This window comes from Lissotriton helveticus, chromosome 3_2 (genome assembly GCF_964261635.1).
Source record: "Lissotriton helveticus chromosome 3_2, aLisHel1.1, whole genome shotgun sequence".
Taxonomy (NCBI): domain Eukaryota; kingdom Metazoa; phylum Chordata; class Amphibia; order Caudata; family Salamandridae; genus Lissotriton; species Lissotriton helveticus.
The window spans coordinates 312647861-312666097 of record NC_136062.1 but is presented as its reverse complement, the minus strand read 5'-3'; the positions used below and the strand labels follow the sequence as shown (position 1 = coordinate 312666097).

At 45.5% G+C, this 18237-nt stretch overlaps 1 long non-coding RNA gene across 12 annotated transcripts in view; it reads left to right on the top strand.

The window, feature by feature from the left end:
* LOC144826311 (uncharacterized) overlaps positions 1-16010 on the top strand; it is a 1506634-nt gene extending 1490624 nt beyond the window's left edge. For 8 of the 12 annotated variants that reach the window (XR_013609779.1, XR_013609774.1, XR_013609773.1 and 5 more), the window contains one exon: positions 15271-16010. This is a non-coding gene — a long non-coding RNA (uncharacterized LOC144826311). The remainder of the gene's footprint in view (positions 1-15270) is intronic. The other 4 variants (XR_013609778.1, XR_013609780.1, XR_013609776.1 and 1 more) reach the window with 1 other exon arrangement.
* The last annotated feature ends 2227 nt before the right edge of the window (positions 16011-18237 follow it).

Here is an 18237-nt window from a genome sequence, read left to right as displayed (position 1 = left end):
ATTCATCTTAAACACCTAACAACAACCGTTGACAAAGCCAAAAGTCCTGTCTGGTTTAAAATGTACTTCAGTCGCTGTGTTATATATCTAGATGCAGTAACAGAAATCTCAAAGATATATCAGTATACCGGTCGGGTGGCACACTATAGGAATGACATGAATGTAGTGTAGTTGTTTAAACCATGCACCAAATTACATAGATTATACCCTATTTCCACCGGGAGAATCATTGCAGAGACCCGAAACCCCTCATCTTGGCGAACTTGATTCTAACTCTTCCACAGGGTAGTATACATTAACTTGGCTTTGACGTATAAGTTATGTGTTTGCTTACCACTACTAACTATGTAGCATTTTTCTTTTTAGCATCTGTTAAACCCATCGCCGCGGGGCTAATTCTCCCGCAGTGCGGGGGGGGGAGGGGGCCACGCGCAGCGCCGCGGTGCTCGTGACGAGCTCAGCTCGTCACGCTGCATGGTAGCGTTGTGCTCATGCCGAGCTAAGCTCATCATGACCATGCCCGTTTCTTAGAACGCTCAGCACAGCAGGGAAATTATGCCCATGTGGGAGCGCCGCGGAGGTCATGACGAGCTCAGCTCGTTATGAGCACAGCGCCACCGTGCCTCATGACAAGCTGAGCTCCTCATAAGCACACGAGGTGTTAAAGACTGAAGGCCTTTACATAATTGTTGAACAAAGAATAAGATTGTACCTAAACCAACCTCCTTTGCTGCTGTTGTACCAATACAACATAACCCCAGTGTTTAAGGTAAAGAAACTGATGCTATATTATTTTTACATGGTCGTTAAGGGCTATGTATGTGTAGTTGTGTACATGGTGGGGGGGTAGGGTCCCATCAGTATCAATTTGAGGCTGGTAAATGTGTAAACAATACTTAACGATTGCTATGTTGGGATTAAAACAGCTAGTATAATCTGTCTGCTGCAACATTTCAATGTATATCTTTCTGAATCTTCCATATAATTTTGATTCTACTCAGCGGATTGAATGCAATAATACTAGCCTTATAGCCCAGCTGACTTGGGCTACATAGGTTGTTGAAGGTCCTCTACCTTGCCTTGTTGTAATAGGCCCTCATCTGTGGCTCGATATACATCTCTGGCACTGGGCTGCCATAAAACCAGTATGGCCCGCAGAGGCAGCAGTCTATAAGGCTATATTTTTAACTAGTCATGTTGTGCAACGGGGAGCTGCTGGAGCTATCATGCACAAGATATGCTTTTGTATAGAAAAGTGAGTTGTGTTTTTTCACAAAACCTTATACTTTGTACTTTAATTATTGACAGGTAACTTTAATATTGGTAAAACACCATGAATACAGTAGAGCAACTACTTGCAAAGCCATTCCTTGGACTGAAAAAACACACAAGCTGATGGACGGAATGTTGCAAAATGGCAAAACATTCACCCCCAGTCACAGATCTGTGTATAATCCATTGTTATTTTGCTCACCAAGCCACCCCAGCTCAGACATGGCCATATGCAAATCAGTCTTGACCCTGTGCCTCATGGGAACAGTCCAGCCAGAACTGCCAAGCCATGTTTTCCCTGGACCGGAATCAAGCATTCTAGGACCGGTTTCTTGCTATCAGCCGTCTTCAGCCAGGATAGCTTGACTCCAGTGGCTTAGTGAGCACGGGACCCACGTCTGGGCATACCCTTCCCACATAGGGTGAACAGCAAAACACACAAGATGATGGACGGAATGTTGCACAATCAAGACTGATTTGCATGTGGCCATGTCTGAACTGGGGTGGCTTGGTGAGCATCATAACGATGGATTAAACCCATATCTGTGACTGGGGTTGAATGTTTTGCCATTGTGCAACATTCCGTCCATCATCTTGTGTGTTTTGCTATTCCTTGGACTGAGTCATGAAGATAAACTAATAGCAAAAAATAAGGACCTAACCCGGCAGACTTAAAACTACAACAAAGTGCCCAAGGCAGAGTGAGTACTTACAAAGTTACATTCTCAAACTTCTGGTACACGAAAGACGATTGGCTTACAGGGAGTACAACAAATTCTCTATTCTGCTTCCCCTGCTTGTTGTTTGATGATACCATTCCTTGGACAAAAAAGGAGTAACAGACTTGAAGCATTTGTCAGATAAAATAAAGAATCATGCACATTCAAGAATCCATATGGAATACCTGAAAAGACTGGGAATGTTGGAAGACACACCAATTGAAGCCTATATTAGTGACGTGTACCGAAAAGCAATAAAGAAACACATAGATAGGAATTGACACATACTGTCAAAAATAATTGTTTGTATTCACTACCAATGTGCTTTTGAACTGGCATTACGAGGGCATGATGACTCTAAAAGTTCCTTAAATCTTGGTGTATTCAGAGGCCGTGTGGATATAATAGCAAGCATAGAGTTTGAAAAGGAAGCTTGTTTAGCAAATGCTACAGTCTTAAAGAGCACATCTAAAACAATACAAAATGAACTTTTTGAGTGTATGATAGAGATTGTAAGAAGCAAAATGTCCAACAGTTTAAAATACAGACTTCGTGGCTATTCAGGCTGATGAAAGCACTGATGTGGCCACTAAAACAAAGTCAATATTGATCTGTCAGTACTGCCATGTAGATCCTATTAATCCATAGGACTTGCGCATTGTTTGGATAACATAAACTAAGGGCTTGGTGTCAAGACTGATTCCGGACACCCCTGCAATATATGTTGCCCTATAGACCAGCTAGCCCACAGTGCCACCGTAAGTCCCCCTAACCTACAAGGGAGCGAATGATTTTCTGGCAACCACTGAACATGACAACCCTGACCCCTCAGAACATTTTGCTCAGTCACTCGTGGTGACTGATTCTTGTAGAAATATACAAAGAATATTCTATGGGATGTTTTCAATAATATTAATTGAACCAACGTTATTCTTGTGTAAAATACATGTGCTGCAATGATTAGTAGACAGAAGCAGATAAATGTGATACAAGCTTCAAAAGCTTAAATAGTAGATATAGTTCTACCATGGTGATTAACAATGTATAAAATCAGGCATATAAACAAGTGATTAATCTAGCGTACTTCTACTATGCGAATTCAACTCTAAGGGTACCTAGAGTGTGTGCAGGTGTAGAGCCAAGAATCCAACCAAGGGATGATCCAACCTCATTACCTGATGCAATAGAGTGAAGCACCCTGTCTTGGTCGCAAACTGGACACCCCTCACAAGATGTCAGACCACTGTGTGGTATTTCTCAGCATGCAAGGACCTTCGGTGTCAGCGGAAGTACCTCTTCTGCTAATCTTTTGGGATGCTCATCTTTTATAATAGAGCTATTTGTGAGGACCATGTAATAAATAAGCTGCTTCACTACATGGGCCTAACTCGGGAATATAACAGTACCTTGACAATGACAGTAAAGTTGTGGGGAGGTTGTATGGTTTCACACATTTAAAAGACTCTAGTGCAGAAACCATTGCTTCAGCTATACTCCATGAACTGAACTTTATTTTTCCAGAGCACCCTCATAAATAAAAATGATGGTGCTTCAGTAACAAGTGGAATCTTTGGTGGAATACAAAAAAAATTATAATGTGTACCCTTATGCCCATTACATTCACTGTTATGCCCACCGACTGAATCTTATTATGCAACAAGCAGTAGCAAAGATCTCAGAGGCACATATTTTCACTATGGATGTAGCTGGCATGGTAGCATTCTTCTCAAATTCATTCAAAAGAACGGAAATACTTCAGGACATTGTGGACAGAAGACTTCTAAAAGGATCCCCAACTCGTTGGAACTTTTACATCTGAACAATCAACCTAATATATCAATATAGGGTTGATCTTGTTAAATGTTTTGACACCATAGAAGCCAGTGGTGACTTTGAGTGCAAAAGTGGAAACTAGGCTTGTGGCTTTGCTGGAACCCTACAAGACAGATAGTTTCAGTTCTTTCTTTTTTTTGTTCAATGAAATAATTCCTTATGTTGCAAAGGGGAAGGTCGCGTGAGCTGAGAGCTCCCCGCTGACCCCATGAATACTCCTGCAACATTGAGCCAAAAATACTGCCGGAGCCCAGGGAACGGGCAAACTAACCTGGAGAACGGCTGGAGCAGACACGGGTGAGACTTGGAGCTCGACAGACGACAAGGGGCCAAGCGGCGCGACAAACCCGAGCTGGAAGGTATTCAAGGTGGCGACCAGGGGCTTTTGAGGACTCTGGTGATCGAGTCGGAGCGGAACACCGGAGACCTGGATGGTGCTGTGAAGTGGGAGCAGCCGTGATCGCCCGGTACCACGACTGGAGTGGCGGCAGTGGGAGGTTCCAGGACAGGATCAGCGGCAGCCGGTGACCTTGAGGACCTGCCTGACAATTGCGTAAATTAGCAGCGAGGCTGAAAGAGGTACGGACCAGGGGCAACCGCAGCTGATTGAAGCCTAGTGTTGAAATCGAAGGGACCCCCTGAGCCGTGGATCTGCAGAACCAATGCGGCCGAGGGGGTTATATACGGGAATCCACCATCTTGAAAGACCTGGTGGGGACGGCGGCCGGAACTGTCTAGCAATACACAGCTGCCTCACCCCAGGTGGTTAGTTCTTTAGCAACTGGGTCCCTTTGCCTCCTGTGGTTGACTGCTGGGACTCCTGCACCACAAGCTGAGGAAGGAACGTTGCGTCAAACCGAAGGTGTGAGCCTCCCTAATTGCGGGGGGAGCCCTGGAGAGCTGTGGGGCGTAGTAAATTGAACGGCGGAAGGACATAGAGACCGCTCTGGGAAGAGAAGACTTGCGAGGGTCCTGGTAGGGTCTCCCTCCTCAGACATCGTGGAATAGGGCTGATTGGGGCTTGGGAGCGAACCTGGCCGTCGGAAGAGTGTGTGACATTTTCTGCATCTCGCTGTGGGCTCAGAGGGCAAACGCAGCAGGTGAAGGCAGTTGCGCGCCTAACCAGAATCGGACCGTAAGGAGGAGTATCCGGGCATTGGGGTGCACAGGCCAAAGAAGGAACCACGTACCTACTAGTAATCCTGAGGACGTAAGGCAGGGCAGAGACAGAGCGGAGTTGCTGCTCCACTGTGAGATGTGCACCCGGCAGAGATGCCACACGGGTCGACGCCTGACCTTAAGATGGCGGCGCCCTAATGACATAGGCACCGCTGACCACTCTGCAAGCTCCTGGGACCTGGTGGCATCTGGAAGGACCCGGGAGCAACAGCGCGACCAGCAATGTGCACCCATTGCACTCTTATGAGGAACACACCCGACTGTGCTAAAGCGTGGGCCGACTGCTTGGTCCTAAGATGGCGGCGCCCTCAGGACATCGGTACCGCTGACTCTGCCTTTGTGTGCCATCAATGCTCTGGCAGTCCTGGAGAAATGTGTCATGGGTGTGTGTGCGTCTGTGCGTGTATGAAAGATTTTGTTCACATTTGTGTGTGCTTGTGCATGTCTGTGCGTGTGATGGTGTGGACATGTATTTGGGTGTTTTTGTATTAGATCATATGATTCTATGTGTGCTTGTGTTTGTGCGCACAGATGTTTCTGTTTGTGTGCTTATGTCTGTGCATGTGCATGTATTTGAGTGTTTTTGTATTAGAGCATGGGATTGTATGGGTGCGTGCGGATGTTTCTGTATGTGCGCCCTCTGTTTGCGTATGTGAGTGTGTGCGCACATTTGTTGTGTGCATGTGCATGTCTGCATGTGATGGTGTTTGCATGTGCATGTATGTGGGTGTTTTTGTATTAGAGCATGGGATTTTATGTGTGCTTGTTATTTTGGATGTTTCTGTCTATGTGTGTGTCTGTGTGCGTCAGTGTGCATATGAGAGTGTGTGCTCACATTGGTGTGTGCTTGTGCATGTCTGTGTGTGTGATGGTGTGTGCACGGTGGATTTGTTATTTTCTGGCGGCCACTGTCCTGGATATTGACTTTAACTGCCTGATGCCTGACCTTAGGATGACCACCAGTGTACCAGTGTACAGTACTATCCCCTGCCTGACCCCAAGATGGCTTCTATAGTGGTCCCCTACACGTTGTTTTACTTCCCTGGGACAATAATTGGACATTGACCAGACCTTGAACCTATCCCCTAACCTGCCTACACATCAGGACTTGTATCCTGCAGAACTTACCCCAGACTATGGAGACCTAGCGAGTTGTCTGATGCCTGGTGGAACTACCATATAGCTAAAGAGGAGATGGGTTGTGGACTCCCCCTCCCTGCTGTCACCTACCCAGCCGGACCTTGGGCAGATTTTCCTCTCGTCTCTACGTCCTATCTTCCTCCTACCCCTTTACCCTATCCCCTTACCCTTCCTTGCTCCATTCACCTTGTCCCCTATGTTCTTTAAATGCTTTTCTTGATACTTATGTAACTTTTAACTGATGTAAATTGCAACATTATTGTCCCTCATGTAAAGTGCTCTGATTCCATCGGGTCTAGCCAGCGCTATATAATAACTCATTAATTAAATGTGTTCCCCTTTAGTACTCTTTCTCTTTTTGTCTACCTCCCTAGCTCCTATCCACTCTCCCCTGAATCTCTCACCCTGCCTGCTAGTCTGCCTAGCCCCCTGACCTTTGTGCCCTTTGACTAAGCACTCCTTTCCCCTTGTTGGGGAAAGATCCAATATTTATACTCTGGAGTCTCAGCGTACTCCCTGAGAGAGTCCACTGCGCCAAGGGAACCACTCACTTATTGCAAAAAACAGTGGACCCTAGTAGTTTGGGTGATCAGGGTAAGAATAGACACAAACTGGAATAGTATTTATGTCCTTTGTCCAGCCGGACAGGAATTTATTTGGCGATGCACACAATCAGAAAGTAATGTCAAGGGGGCACAGCCCGTGACCCACAGTGAACAAGACAAAACAACAAGTATAGGCAAGAACGAGCAAATCGGTCTGTATACTTATAATCAGTGAACAGACTTGATTGTATTTGAGTGACCATTGTACATAGTATTCACAAGTATATTCAGTACATATGATCCTATTGTGTCGACGACCTTTCGATGCCGAAAAACAAGATAAATGACATCATCTTCAGGACAAATATATAAATCATGTTTGTCTTGGAATTATAAAAAAAATTGCCTTTCATGCTGCATACAAATGACATTAGTGGAGAAAAAGTGAGGGAGAAAAGGGAAAGAAACACAATGTAATTACCTGGCCAGGCATGTTTAAAACAAAAAACAAAAAACACACAGTGGTGCATTTTACTATTCGCACATCAAGGACCGTTCTTTGCTGGCATGCTTAGTGCTGGAGCAACGATGTCAAACTGTGCACTTAAACATCGGTGCAGTGAGTTCGGCGCAGATGGCGAAAAAGGAAGGAGAAGTGATGGCACAGTGCGAAATGGTGTTGGAATTAAAAAGCCTGAGTTCCAAATGGGGACCAGTTCAGAGAAGGGGCGATTAAAAAAAAAAACGTTGCATATGGCGCAGTGCGAGACAGTATCCAGAATAGAAGTGAGAGGGTCCAGAGTGACTGGTCCATTAACGATGACTAGACACTGCCAGCCAAATGAGAGCTTTTCCGCCGCGGTTGTAATCCGACCGCGGCGGAAAAGCAGCGGACAGAAACCAAGACCCACCAGCCATCGTAATGCGGCGGTGGGTCTTTGGTGACTCCGCAGAGGATTTTCCGCCTCCTCCGGGCCGGCGGTGGCTTCCGCCGGCCCGGAGGAGGCGGAAAATCCTCCATCCTAATCGGCCCCTTAATATGGAAAAAATCACTTAGAGGGACAGTGGCTTTACTAGATATAGTCATAACCACACCTATGACACAAGCAGAGTCAAGACAATGTTTTTCAACTTTTAACAGAATCAAGACATTCTTGTGGAACACCATGATTGTTGAAGGACTGAATTATTTAGCACTACTCTCTATAGAGAGCGACCTTGTTAAGAGAATCCCACACTTTAATGTCCAAGCCAGTGTGAAATTTGCAGCTATTAATGTCCTGATTTGTCTACAAAAAGTGATCAATATGTGTTAATTCAAACATTTCATGAATGCTGTTAGTTTTTCACCTTCGCTGTTGTTCCTCATCTGCTGTAAAGATATTGGAGTCATTGAAATCTGCCTGACTTTAATCTGTCTAACATTTACCATATGGTTGCTCTGAAACTCAATACTGAGCCTTTGAGACATTGCTGAGTCCTTCGTGTTCTGATTGTATTTTTAGCAGCACATCTCTCATTAACTTGTGTAGCTTGATTGATTCATACAATCTTATTTGCAATTGCAATCTAATCCAAAACACCCATTTAATTTTTGATAACTTTGTTCTGCTTGTCTATTACACTTGTATTTAAAATTGGTGGTGCTCCCATGCTTGCCCCCAAGATAAGATAGGTGCTGCAGGTTATGATGGCTTTGCTTGCCCACTACATCATGAAAACCAGATACATGGTTTGCAGTGTGTGTAAATGATGCATCTGGGTTTGATGATGTAGTGGACCATCAAGGGGAGCTAAGGGAGTTCCAGCAGGATGTGGGTGATATGTTTCTATGTCTTCACCGCCTGTATGAATCGTAAAGTGCCTTGTAGGGTGGCCTACTGCCTTTTTTATGATAAGTTTTTTATTGATCATTATCAATATAGCAGTCTTTGTTATACCCAGCATGCTGCCTACAACCCTTACTGGGCCATCCGGGTTTATATGCAAGAGATGTCAAAAGTAGTATTTATACAGTGAGTTGCCTACAACACCTTCGGACAGGCCAAGTTTATGTGCAAGCTTTATAAGGTAAGAGCGGGGAGCAGTAATGCATTCTCATAGTGGGAGCGTATTAGAAGTCTCGATCTTGAAGAGCAGAAAGAGCAGCACATACACAGCTGGGCAATGGGGACATACTGGACCTCTTTAAGATAACGTTTTACCGCCACTATGCAGGCTGCCGCCCTGCCCATCACCGCCAGTGGTCTTCCTGCTGTTGTTTCTGTTTGTATGGCTAGGTTACCTTAGTGGTCTGATGCCTAGATTAGAAATAGCTCTGTTGTATGGAAACTTATAACATTTCACTAACAATGACTAGTCAGGTCGCAATATGTTTCGGGTGGGGGGCGCACACGGAGGCTGGCTCCACTCATCATGGAGGGGGAGGAGGAGCGGTCAGTAGCAGTGTGCAGATCACTGCTTCAGCGGCAGGAGTTTATGTATCTCTTCTCAGTCGAAGGATTGGAGGGACCTAAGTTTAGGGGGGCTGAAGCATGTAAATTCTATAATTATGAGGTAGTGTATCAGTGGCCTCCAAATAAGTTGGAATTTCTTTTCATTGTTGGCTAAGCTGTGGGACAATCGCTCCATTGCTAAGAGACGCCATGCCTGGGCGAACCATTGGCCACAGAGGGGGGCGATGTTTGCTTCCATGCACAAGCTATAAGTTGTTGTGCAGCTAAGAGTAGATGGCTATAAGTGCCCAATCTGCCTGGGTTATTGCAGTTATGTCGGGGGTAACTATTGGCCGAAAATCCGCTCCGCTCGTGGAATTTGTGGATTTTCGGCAATTTTGCGATCCGCGAATCTCGCGAAATTGCCGAAAAATCCGCAAATCCGCTTGTGGGCGGATTTCAGTTAAGGCAGGTGCTCGAGTTGAAGAAAGCTAACTTTGTAACCATTTTAGAATGGCGCCGGCAAGCTGCCAGAGTTGCAACTTGCAAGCAAGCAACTCTGGCAGCTTGCTGGCGCCATTCTACATTCTACAAAGTTAGCTTCAACTCGGGCACCTGCCTTAACTCTGTAAGTGCTTCCTGTGGGCCAAAAATTAAACCTCAGCCTTTTGACGCGGTGGCAAAGTAACAGGCACACATGGTCAGTGGAGACAAATCTTCTGGCCCTTTACGCAGCTGCAGTGTAGGGAAAGCACTATACATTTACCCAACGAGGTAGCACTTACTGATTAGCCAGTAAAAGTACTCCAGTTGAGAAGAGGTATTGCACAATACAGTGGCATCTTCGTGGATAACTATGCAGGGCAGGATTCATTCTGGCACGAGGCTCCTGTCACAAAAATTAAACCTCAACAGGAAGCACTTACAGATATAAAGCAGGTGCCCGAGTTGAGCACGGTCGAGTCTGGGAAAGTGTGCCTTAACCCCATATCTGCCATTGAAAATTAGCTGTAATACTCGAGGGAGGTCTTTGCATCCATGAGTTTATCGAGCGCAATCTCCGTGTAGTTCCTGTGACCAGGACGCTGCTTTCTCCTCACCTGCTGCCCTGCTCGCTCTCTGACCCTTTATACACAAGAGGCATGTTGACACGCATAGAAGCCCCGCACCACACACTAGCGGTATCAAACGTCTTCTCACCCTTTCCTAACTATGATGGACAGCTAATTCAAGGGACCTCGGCGCCTTTTTGCGCAGTGGCAAAGTTACAGGCACACATGGTCAGTGGAGACAAATCTTCTGGCCCTTTGCGCAGCTGCAGTGTATGAAAAGCACTATACATTTACCCAACGAGGTAGCACTCACATATTAGCCAGTAAAAAGTACTCCAGTTGAGTAGATGGAAATCGCAATAAAATCCACGAGTTCGCGGGAAAAGCCGCGAATTCGTGGACTTTTTTGCGATTTCGCGCGAATTCGCGGACCGCAGATCCGCAAAATTCACCCATACTTAGTCGGGGGGCAGTGTCTGGAACAGGTAGGGGGCCCTAGGACCACTGAAAAGGTGTAGAACGTTGTACTGCTTTCACTTCTGGGGCCGGGATGTTGGGATTAATTATGGATGACTTAGTCATGTTGATCTTGAGTCTTGCAGGTTTTCTACAACGCTGAGGAGCGATATGGCAGGTTCTGTTAAGGTGTGAAGAGGCTTGTCTGCGAATACATTTATTTTATGCATCTGGCGGCCTAATAGTTGCCTTTAATCTGATCTGAGTCTCGCAAGGGTTTTTACCGCCAGCACGAATAACAGAGGTGAGAGCAGGCAGACCTGCCATTTTCCCCGGCACAGGGATATCAGGTACATGGTCTGACCATTAACCCATATGGACCCTGTGAATGCAACATAGGAGGCCATGACTTTAGAGATGTAGCCCTGTCCCAAGCCTATTTTGTGCATTATCGCTTGGAGGTTTGTCCAATCTACTCTATCAACTGCCTTCTCCGCATCAAGTGATAGAAGGCAAGCCGGTATGTCTAGTCTGCCTGTCTTTTCCACCAGGTGACTATGCGCCGGACATAATCTGCCCCCTGAAGCTGGCGGTTAAAGCCCACCTGGCTGGGGCTAATGATACAAGGGAGGTACTGGTCCAGACGGGAGGCCAACATTTTAGTGTAACGCTAAGCATCTGTGTTAGTAGGGCGGTATGAGGAGCACTGCACTAGGTCCTTCCCCGCTTTGAGTATGAGTGAGATCTCGACTGCAGCCATTGTGGGTGTAAGGCATGGGTCCTGGGAAAAGAGTTACTCAGACGCAGGAGATGGTCATGGAGGTGAGGAAAAAATAGTTGGTGGAAAAGCATAGGAAGCCAGGTGTTTTACCAAGAGGGAGGTACCAGACTACAGAAAGCAACTCTTCTGCCATGATGGTGCTCCCCAAAAGGGCAGCGTGGTGCGGTTGCAGGGCCTCCCAGTCGCATTCACCTAAGTAAGAGTAGAGTCTCATTGGAGAGAGGTCCTCTCTGGAATATAACTGTTGATAAAAGTTTCAGAAGGCCTCCAATGTATCCCTCTCTGCCGTAGCCCATCCTGAATTCCCAACCTGAACTTTAGCATTGTGGGTCTTTGCGCACAGGTGTTGTAACCTATGGGCCAGAACCTTGCCCACCTTATCTCCGTCGTCATAGTATCTCTGTTGAAGGGATAGGAGGCTCTGCTTTGCCTGTGCGGTGGGTGTGCAGTTGACCCCTCAACAGAGCAAGCTGTCGTTTGGTACTTCGAGATGGGGTATCTTTGTCAAGACGCTTTAGTATGCTTGATCTCAGCTGGGAACTTAGACTCTACTAGTCTCACCTCCCATCCCAAGTAATAGCGATGGTCATGAATGTGTCCCTGATAGGGGCTTTAAACCCATCCGAGAGTGTGTGCAAGAAGATCTCAGGGGGTGCGTTATGCTAAAGAAAATCAGTAATTCCTTTATGTATTTCCACTACATCTACAGGGTTGTGCAGAAGGTGAGGGGGTAGGTGCCAGCACAAGATGATCTCAGGGCGGTCACCCTCCGTGTTCCAGACTAAATCTAGGTAGGCATGGTCTGATATGGAGATATCTGAAAGTTCCACCCTGCGCATGGGCTTGAAATCGCTACGCTTCCTTAAAGTAATAGGGGAGGGATCTTGATAGAGTTGGATCAAGTGGCCTTGGATTTGAAGCTCCTTCTAGCCCCTAGCAGCCTGCATAATTGCCTCTTTTTCTGTTAAAAAATGAACTCTCCTCAAGATATCCGGGACATTGTCTGCTCGGCCAGATGCCGCAGGGCCTCGTGGGCCCTATCAAGCGTGGGCAGAGAGGCATCCCCATCACCACGTACTGCCTGTAGCAGTTCTGCTGTGAAGTACAAGACATCTGCACCCTTCGCGCCCAGGGGCACACCTCACATGCGTATGTTGTTCCTGTGGCTCCTATTTTCCAAATCTTCCTGTTTGGTCTGTTGGTCAGTGTACTGGTCTTCCAGGGGCACACCACTCATGCCTATGTTGTTCCTGTGGCTCCTATTTTCCAAATCTTCGTATTTGGTCTGTAGGTCAGTGTACTGGTCTTCCAGAGCAGAGATCCGTTTTTTCACAGCATCTCGTGGTCTTCAAGTCTAGCATCAACAGTACGTTCAAGATCATCCACTCTATCCCCAATCTCCGATACCTCTCAACGAATGTCGCGTAGGTCAGATTTAAACTCTTCTTTGAGCGAAGAGATGTCAGTTCAGATCTCTTGGAGAAAGTGGCCCATGGATCCCCGGGTGACTAGTGCAGAGGAGTCGCCCTCTGCTGTTGCGGGGGGTGCATAGCGGGGTGGGCCGCTGCCTCTGATTGTGGTGTCTTACTCCAGAGAGACATCACCGAGTTGTCTGTGGCCGCTTTGGAGCGCGGCATAGCCAGGTGGTTAAGGCACCACAGGTGTAAGAGTTAACCCTTTCCCTGAGTAATCACCAGCCTGGGGGCCCGCACTAGTAAAGGCTATGACCAGGCATAGGGTATGCAGTATGCCCCTCTGACACTACACTGGCAGTGGGATGGCTTCAAACAGTGTCTACTTTTTTTTTATCTTTGGGGATCCTTCTAGTCAAAATAGTTTCCGACGTCCAGTCCAGCATCCCAGATGTGTGGGAGTCGATCCCCCCAAAGGCACACCTAGTGTCAAGAGGTTGTTCAGCTGCGCAGTCTTACACCTGTGGGGCTGGACCTTGATGACCTCGATGTCCCCAGCGGGTTCCAATGGGGTGCTGGAGGGTTTGTGACAGCTCTCAGTGGGTGCACAGACAAGGGCAGCATCCCCCACAAAGGTCATGGGGAGAACAGTTGAGATAGTGTTCTGTAATCGTTTGCTAGTTGGTCCTTTTATTGAGGCCTCTTTGGCTTTTCCTGTCTGTTAGGGTGCCCCAGGTCCATGGCATTTCTTGGTGTAAGACCTGCAAATCACCGTACACCAGCCTCCAAGTCGCCCACCAAGTCTTCCCCCAGATCACCTTGTCGCTCCTCGGCAGGGGTGCGTCCCACAGTCCTCCGTGAAGGGCTCGGTGTGCCTCTCCAGCGGGAAGACCTGGGGGCAAACCTGATGTAAGTACTAGTCTCGGGGCTACAGGTTCTGTCTCTCAGGGAAGGAAAAGCAAACTGGTCTCCCCTGCCGGTGCAATTCGGGGCCACGCCGGGCTTCGGCCATGTGAAAGAAGGGAGGTGGGCTCATCTGATGCATCGGTTGGATCAATCCTCGGGTCCCCGGGGGATCTCTGTATCTAAGACGATGCAGTGGCTCCTACAAGTCCGGTGCAGTCTCCCAGGAAGGTCCGGCAACCCCCGGGTCCAATGTGCAGTCTGCAAAGGTGCGAGGTGGCCCAGCAGGGAAAATGGGTCCCTCGGCTCCGGGCAGCACCGGAGTGTCTGTGGGGACGCCTGAGACCGTCTCAGGCAGTATACAGTGGCAGGGGCCTCCCTAGGGCATTTTACAAAGGGTCAGCCAGCACTCCTGATCAACAGCCGGCCTCTCCTTGCAGCATGGGGCCTCTGCTTTAATCGGGGCGATGCAGCACTCTTTAGAAATAAAATGGCGCTGATGCCCTGCAGCTGCTTTTACTGGGTTCTGGTCTCTCCGGTCGCACTAGGTCAGCCCACAGTGGACTCCAATACTCCAGATACACTGTTGAGAGTCACCTACAGCCCCCCAAACCAAGGGCCCCTTCACTTTAACAAGTTGTGCAACGGGACTCTGGGAAGGGAGAACACGGAGAGTGTGACTCACTCCATCGCCTCCCAGGCTGTGTCAGGGCCTGCTGCCTTTTAATGTTTTTTGTTTGCTGTCTTATTGTGTCCAGTCAGACAAATCACAATAACTTGTATTTCCTCAGTAGATTTAATTTGTAAAGGTATATCAATAAATAAAGAAACCTGGAAGGTACTCACTGCATTATTATCTCAAAGTCAGTTAGAAATTCTCTTAAAAGAGCTGGAAGAGACCAGTGCCTGGGATGCAATTGGAAAGAGATTTTCTGCGATAGGCAGATGGCTTAATGGCACTGGCAGTGATCTTTTAGACGCTATACATTGATCCTTATTGATTATTGGTATTTGTGTGATTTGTTTTTTATGGTAAAGGGATTTAAGCTGATCAAAGAAATGAAGGGTTCAAAAAAAAGGGCAGGAGATAAATCTGTTGAGACCACAGGAATGAAAAGAAAGATACAGGAAATAGAATTGGAATTGAGGTAGTGCTGTGTCTATGATGAGTTAAAGGAGTTAGACGTAAGCAAATCTAGATGTAAGCAACAGAAGTCAGCAATTGGCATCCAAACGGTCATGAAGGAAAATGGTGAGGTTTTTGTTTAATGCTCTGGGAGCCATTAGAGGGGAGAAATTGGTAATGCAGTGTGACTATTGTTCGTTTGCTATTAAGTACATCCTAAGCATAAAATCTATATACTCATTTCTTACATACATGCACATGAAATGATACATTTAGATTAACCGTAGAAAGTGATTTTTCTCTATGATCAAAGTGTATCCAGTTAGCATTTGATATTTTGAGCCTCATTTTGAAAGACTCCATATTAATGAAATTTTGTATTTCTGCTCAATGTGCATAATCTTTTTCTCTTTGCAGTTATCAGCTCAACATGATCCCTCGTTAGCCTGGAATGTTATTGTTAAGATTTTATGTGAAGGTTGTTTCTTGCAATTTAATGTTTGGGTTATAATTTTCTGCAGCTGCGAAAGAAGGGAGTCGACGAAGAAGTCCTACTTTTATCGGATATCTCTGAAGGCCATGGGGTTGAAACTGCTCATTGCAGTGCGCATGAGAAATGGGCGGACACTGTGCTCACCGTCAAAGTTTAATTTGATTGGTTCCTTCTCTGTGGGAACCTGGACAATGTATCATTAGATTAAGATTTTGTGTTTAATTGTGTGTTACAGACCTTACCTAGTTAGACTTACTTCTGTCCAACTTCAGAGGTGGATGCCCTTTCGCTGCTCTTGAGACCCCATGCTCCTTGCAACCCTGCTCATAGAGCTCTTAGAGCTTCTCGAGTGAGCACATTTCTTTTTGTCCTGACTGAAACCTTCATTTCGTCTACATGAGATAATATATGTGCTGACAACTGCTGCTTATGAATTCTCCAACGTGCCCACAACTGTAGCTAAACTCTAGGGAGTTACCCTTCAGGGAAACAGAACCTGCTATAATTTGCCTACTCAATCTATAAATAACTTCACATTTGCATTTCGACTTGACTGGCTTATATTCACATATCTCCAGGTGATTATTTACTTATGACTAATTGATTCGATTTGAAACTGTAACGTTACTAATGTGTTAATAAACTTTAATGGTTTGCAATTTTACTCATCTCTGTTGTTACTGTGGGGCAAAAATGTCTTCACTGTCATGGATATTGTAATGAATTTATGATTTATGCCTCAGTTTGAAATCAAGATCCATTCAGTAGGTATAGCTTAGTTCCAAATTTGCTTCAAGTTTTAATGGTGCGAACATCATCCTTTCATCCCACTATCAAGACTGTTGAATGATTGCTTTCAATGCCAACACCAGAGTGGTGGGGTCTTAGCATATGCACCAGACAGGTGTGACAAATAACAATCCGTTGCCGCCTGTTACACAATATGGTGATAAACCACTGTGTGCTCATTCCCAATGAAGAAAAACAGCCAGATGATTGATCGAGTGATGACTACAAAAATCCTCAAACTATGACCAATCCAACAGCTGCAGAATGACAATGGTGAAGCCTTCAGGAATGAACCGATTTAAAATAATTGTTCTATATGCAAATATGTGTCGACATTACTTCTAGTGAATAGGCAAAATATTTTCCATTATAAAATACAAGGCACATGAAATGCACAAGACAAAAGATTTATGATGTGCACAGAAATCTCTACTCTGTCTCTACCCATACTCAACTAATCCATAAAAGACACACACTATCTTACACTACCCCTGGCTGCCCTATCCTAACTCCCACTCCAACCCTACTCGTTCTATATTCTGGTACCACAGATAGCACTATTCTAATCCCACTGCATGTCCAACAAATCCCTGAAACGCACGCACTATCCTTATAATACTTCTGGTTCCCCTAGTCTGTCTACCACCAATGAAAGTGGAATATTGCGATCCACTGAACCACCTGTCACCACCATCCCTGTTTACACTCGGGCCACTTTAACTACACTTGTGGGTCATTCACCAGGCCAAATTGCTGAAACAGCAAGACACATTCGAAAGCCCAGCAAGGGAGAAGGGCATGTTTGACACTGTACACATACACTTGTCTAAATGAAGACCTTGCAGAAAGGAACAGTGTTGTGCAGTACAGATCTGCATATCAAAATTATAGAAGGTATGCTTAAAATTTAAATATGATTCTTTCAATGCATAATATGTACGGAATGTAGCTATTGTAAGTATAAAAGGCAGTGTTACAAATCAGTGACAACTGATACCTCTAAATACAGTAGGAGCCCAAATACTAGTCTTCCCCAACAAATTTGACTGCCGTCACATTGTTCACACTCAGACATTGTGCTCAGATGTACACATAAGGTACACCAAATTTCAACAAATAGGGCATGGTGAAGAGCACCATGTTTTGCTTGTTATTCCTCAGATGTTAACCTTCTTATTCTGAACCATTTTGTCTGGCCTTAGGACTCTGTGCACTTTAACCCTGCCAACCAGAGGTAAAGTGCATGTGCTCTCCCTACTAAAGATAGGTAAATTAGCATATACCTAATTGGCACATTTTAATGTATTTATCAGTCCCTAGTATGTTACATGTACCTAGGGCCTGTCAATTAAATACTACAAGTGGGCTGAAGCACTCACTGTTCCACCAATTACAGTAGCAATGTAAAATATGTCTCCAGGCCTGCCCCTGTAGCCTGGGCACACAGTTTTAAACTGCCATTTCGATCTGGCCAAACAAACCATTTGCCAGGCCTACACCTTCCTATTTAATACCTATACATCACCACTAAGATAGACCCTAAATACTCTTAAGTCAGTGTTCATGGTATTTAAAAAGTAGAACTTGTATATTAAACTTTCACATTCCTTAACAGTGAAATACTTTCAAAGTCATTTTCAAATGCAGCAAGGCTAGCCTTCTCATAAGAAAACAATTGGGTTACATTATGACAATGACAGTTTATAATGCTTATTTCATTTTGGGAACAGGTAGAACCATTATTCCAGGACTCAATTTATTATTAATTTAAAATCCAACTTAATGACCAAGTCAGAGTTTATATTACTATTTTAGAAATTACATTTTTAGAAAATTGCCATTTCTCTGTCTAAGCTAAATATGTCTTTCTGACAGTGTCTAGGGTCACCTGATCGTTACTGTCATGTGCGTGGTGTTTATTTATTTATTTATGCGTTTTTATATAGCGCGGACTTTACCCGAAGGTGTCAGAGCGCTTCACAAAAGGAACAGAACTGATACATGAGAACATTACAAGTGAGCAAATTACAAAAGCAAACGTTACATTAAATGAGGCAAAAGTGCCAATCGTGAACCAACAAAATACAAGAGGTAGCAAACGG